The following is a 4,797-nucleotide window of genomic DNA, read 5'->3' as shown; positions in this document are numbered from 1 at the left end:
CAGGGATGGGACGCTGAGGCTCAGAGAGCGGAAGGCCCCTGCTCAGGACCGCTGGGGCTCTGGGTGATGCAGCTGGGGTCCCCGTACCGTCTGCCGGGTGGGGTTCCTGAGGCGGACGGAGGAAACTCAGGGTTTAGAGTCTTTTCCCAGAGCCAAAGCCGCGGACAGAGAGAGGGCAGTGGGCCTTTGCTCCATTTCAAGGTCATGGGCTCCCGGGGCTCCCGGAGGAAGGGGCTCCGGTATCCCAGCACGGAGCTGCAGGGAGGGAACCTGGACGCCAGCCAGACCTGGCCCCGCCCTGGGTGCTGAGGACCCCCGGCTGCTTCTGCCGCGAGCCCCGCCCCCGAGGGCTCCCACTCTGGTGGGAGACACGGACCCCAGACCCACAGGGCCCCTGAACTGTTCTCAGGTGGGTGGGCGGCCTGCATCGGCTCCCTTCGTGGGTGGGTGGGCCAGACGCCCAGAGGGGAGGGTCTCGCACAGCAGGCGTTGGGGGGAGGCGGTGGCCAGCTCGCCCCTCGCTCCCCACAAACCTGTTCCGGCTGCCGGCTGCCAGCAAGGGCTGAGGATGCACCGCCGGGACGTACGGGGCAGGCCAGAGGCCACCGGGGCAGAGGGGACCCCGCTCTTGACCCGAGCGGGATGCGGTGCGCCCCCCCTGCTTTTCCAGACACGAGCTGTCCACGGCATTCATCCACTCGCTGGGTTGGTCCCTTGTCCCCCAGAGAGGATGCGGGGGAGCTCACTGTCGCCACAACCGACTCGTAGTTCAGTCGCTCGACACCACCCAGGTCTCTCCTCGCTCGCGTCGGAGGCCACGCGGGTGTGCGGGGCCCGGGGCTGGGGACACTCTGACGGGTCTGGAATGGGCTCGGGACCACCTGTGGGAGGGAGGCAGGACGCTGAGCCGTAATCAAGTCTCAGCCAGGCCTCCGCCAGCGCAACAGGGAGCTGAGAGCGGCGGGCCTCCTCCTCTCACACTGACCGGTCACGGGGCGGGACCCGCCGAGGCCTCACGGCCCACACGTCCCCACGGCCGAGGGCCGAAGGCCGCGGGGTGAAGACATCCCGTCCCGCAGGGGTGTCTGGGCAGCGCACGGCGGCCTCCCCTGCACGCGGGCCTGTGCTGCTCAGCTCTGCCCCGCACGGAGCCTCTGGGAACCCTTCTGCAGGATTCTGGCGGGGCCGCCCTCCCTAACAGACGCTCGGAGGAGGTGGACCCTGGCCCGGCCTCAGGCTGCACGCGGAACTCGTCCCCTGCTCTGTTCTAGACCCCTCCCCCCGAGCTAGCACTCGGCGGGGTCCCCTGCGGGCTCTCCGCACTGTCAGCCCTGAAATGCCTGGGGTCCTGGTCTCCGCGTCCCTTCCAGGCCGCTCTTGCCGCATCACCGTCACAACCGGGCAGGTGTGTCCCGAGAGGTGGCGGCCCGGGCCGCCTGCGTGCCGTGCCGACCTCGCCACCTCCTCCTGACCAGGCGGGTCAGCCAGCCCCGCCGGGACAGTGACGCCTCTGCTTCCTGGCCGCTCCTTTGGCCCAAGAAGCCAAAGTGTGGCATCCGCTGTAGCTTCCGGTTCAGTGACACCCTTACCGTGTCCCCCGGTGGCCGCTCTAACAGGGCCCCGAATCGCAGGGGCGGGAGGCCCACATTCCCCAAATCTGTCACCGGGAGTGACAGTCGACGTGGCCGCTCCAGCTCCTGCCTCTTCGTTCTCGGACGCGTATGTTCCACCCGGTGGGGACATAAATCGTTGTGAAGGTCACTGGCGGAGAGCATGTGTCACGGCCCGAGGGCAGCGCCCCATCCTTGCAAGTACCGCCTTGAGCACGGGCTTCAACCCGCCCGTACGATTTCTCCATTCCTGTCAAAATTCATCGTCGCCTCTTCCGGGATGGAAAAAGCCCAGGGTGGTTTACCTGCTTCTGAGGGGCTGATAGGTTCCCCCCGGGAATGGCTCCACCTTACGGACTCACCGGTGCCCCCTCCCGCTGGCAGGCTGGACATTCCGCAGTGGCACTGGCTGGACCGGCCTTGGAAAGTGGGGACCCACGCTGCGGGGCTCCCTCGCGGACGTGATACTCCCGTGACGGATGCGGCAGGCCCGGGAGTTTCCAAAGGGCTTGTATCTCACCCCCCCGGAGAGAAGGCCTCATTCATGCAGTTGATTTGCAGGGTATTTCAAAATTTTTTTTTTTTTTTACCGTGTATTTATTTTTGAGAGACAGAGAGAGATGGAGCGTGAGCGGGGGAGGAGCAGAGAGAGAGGGAGACACAGAATCAGAAGCCAGCTCTGGGCTCCGAGCTGTCGGCACAGAGCCCGACGCGGGGCTGGAACCCACGAGCCACGAGGTCATGACCTGAACCGAAGTCGGACGCTTAACCGACGGAGCCCCCCAGGCGCCCCTGATTTGCGTGGTGCCGCTGTGACAGTGGCCCAACATCGTGTTCTGGGGGGTGTGCAGCCAGTAAGTGATATGACAGACTCGAGGCCAGAAGGAGACAGAGAAGGGAGAACACGGGCCGTGGTGCAGGACTAACTGTGTATTATTGTTCATCGCAAGTCAGGACAATCCGTGTCAGATCCTCTCTTCTTCCCAGGATGAGAACGCGATGGGCCCTACCAAGAACCCGAGGCCGCGTCCATCTGGGCTGACAAAGACCATATTTGGCACAGAGGTTGTGGCCGGGGTAACCACTCTGCTGAGCTGGTACTAATCCACTGACACCGTCCGGGACCCGTCCCCCGACTCTCCTGGGTCCGACAGGCAAATTAAATGGAGATACAGGGGCGCCTGGGTGGCTCAGTCGGTTAAGCGTCCGACTTCGGCTCGGGTCACGATCTCGCGGTCCGTGAGTTTGAGCCCCATGTCGGGCTCCGTGCTGACAGCTCAGAGGCTGGAGCCTGTTTCAGATTCTGTGTCTCCCTCTCTCTCTGCCCCTCCCCTGTTCATACTCTCTCTCTGTCTCAAAAATAAATAAGCATTAAAAAAAATTTAATAAATGGAGATACACGGGGGACCGCTCCCGCATCCGTTAGGCGTTAAAAGGTTTTTTTTTAAGTTTCATTCATTGTGAGAGAGAGAGAGATACAGCATGAGTGGGGGAGGGGCAGGGAGCGAGGGAGAGAGAGAGAATCCTAAGCAGGCTCCGCCCTGTCAGCGCAGAGCTCGACTCGGGGCTCGAACTCACGAACCGCAAGATCACGACCTGAGCCGACACCAAGAGTCGGACGCTTGACCGACTGAGTCCCCCAGGCGCCCCAAGCTTTGAAAGGTGGTGTTCATTCGTGCCATTCTCCTGTGTTTGACACTGTGTTTGGTTTACTTTTTTGGCCCAGGTGAGGGTGGTCCCAACCACCGAATAGGTCTGTTTGAATTATTCACTGAGGATCCAGGGAAATAATCACTGGGGAGACTGGGGAGGCCCACAGACCCCGGAGCCACACTTGGATCCGGACGCACCTACCCCCTGGTCCCCATCCCCCCAACCCCCATCAGGGACGACATCGGGAGTGTCACCTGGGACCCTGAGTCCAACAGCCTTCAACGCGACTGGGTATTCTCCGTTTCCCTTGCCAGAGACTCTGTCAGCACGCTTACACCCCTCTGGGGAGGAACGGGCTGTTGGGACGTGTATACTTGGGGTGGCCCGACGTCCTTCTTCCCGGAGACTGGCCCGCCTTCTATCAGTTGACTCCTGGTCTGATTGGAAACCGAGCAAGGAATCCTGGCTTTGCATTGTGGCGTCGTCCGTAGCATCCCGATCACTCATTCTTAACGTATAGAATATATACGTTAACGTATATAATGTATATATTTTAACATTTATTTCTCTTTGAGAGACAGAGAGAGACAGAGTGCAGGTGGAGGGGGAACAGACACACACACACACACACACACACACACAGAGCCTGAAGCAGGCTCCAGGGTTCACGCGGTCAGCACAGAGCCCCACAGGGGGCTCGACCCTGCGAACCGTGAGATCGTGACCTGAGCCGAAGTCAGACGCTTAACCGACTGAGCCCCCCCCCCCCCCGGCGCCCCATCATTCTTAATATTTTTTAATTGTGCAGATTGTGCTTTACCCTTACAGGCTACCCGGCTATCGGCCCCCTGTTTTATTAGCCACACACACCACTGCCAAAGCCCACCGGCTGCCGCTCGCATGCTGATGCTCATTGCTGTCATCGTTTCCACCTGCTGCGGACGGCTGGCCGCTGCCACCTCACCCCTGTTTTTCAGGGCCCTGTTGTCCTCATTGCCACCAGCGAGCCTGGTTCTGAAGCATCACGTCCTACCATCAGCCCCTGGGCTTCTCGCAGGCGCCGGTGCGTTCCTTGCTTTGCTAAGGGGTGTCTCTTCCAGGTCCTTCCATGGAGCGCAGTCCTCCGGTGGCCGTGCGGGCCGTCCGTGTTCTATCCATCCAGCGTGCCTACGCCTCTGCCCCTTTGCTCGCCTGCCACGGCGCCCCCGGCATCTCCACTGCCCTCGGCGGACGCCGTCGCTGCCCCGTGCTGCTGGGTGCCATCGGTTCCGTGTGCTGGCACCGTCATCCGTGGCACCTGCCACACCCCGCAAACCTGTTCCCAAAGAGATAAGCCCTCCCGGATCTACCTGTGTGTCCCACCCCCTGGTCGGGCACCTTTGGACCCCAGTCCCGTGCTGGCTAGGTCCTCAGTCCCCTCCTCTTTCTCCCATGACCCTGGATGAGTTGTGTTGTGACTTAGCCTGAGTCATTGCCCTGGTGGCCGGGAGGGGAGGTGGGGTGAATTCTGGGGGGTGCCTGCTGTCCTGTGGTG

This window comes from Panthera pardus, unplaced genomic scaffold (genome assembly GCF_024362965.1).
Source record: "Panthera pardus isolate Hobbes unplaced genomic scaffold, ASM2436296v1 HiC_scaffold_24, whole genome shotgun sequence".
Taxonomy (NCBI): domain Eukaryota; kingdom Metazoa; phylum Chordata; class Mammalia; order Carnivora; family Felidae; genus Panthera; species Panthera pardus.
Note: the sequence above shows the minus strand (reverse complement) of the source record.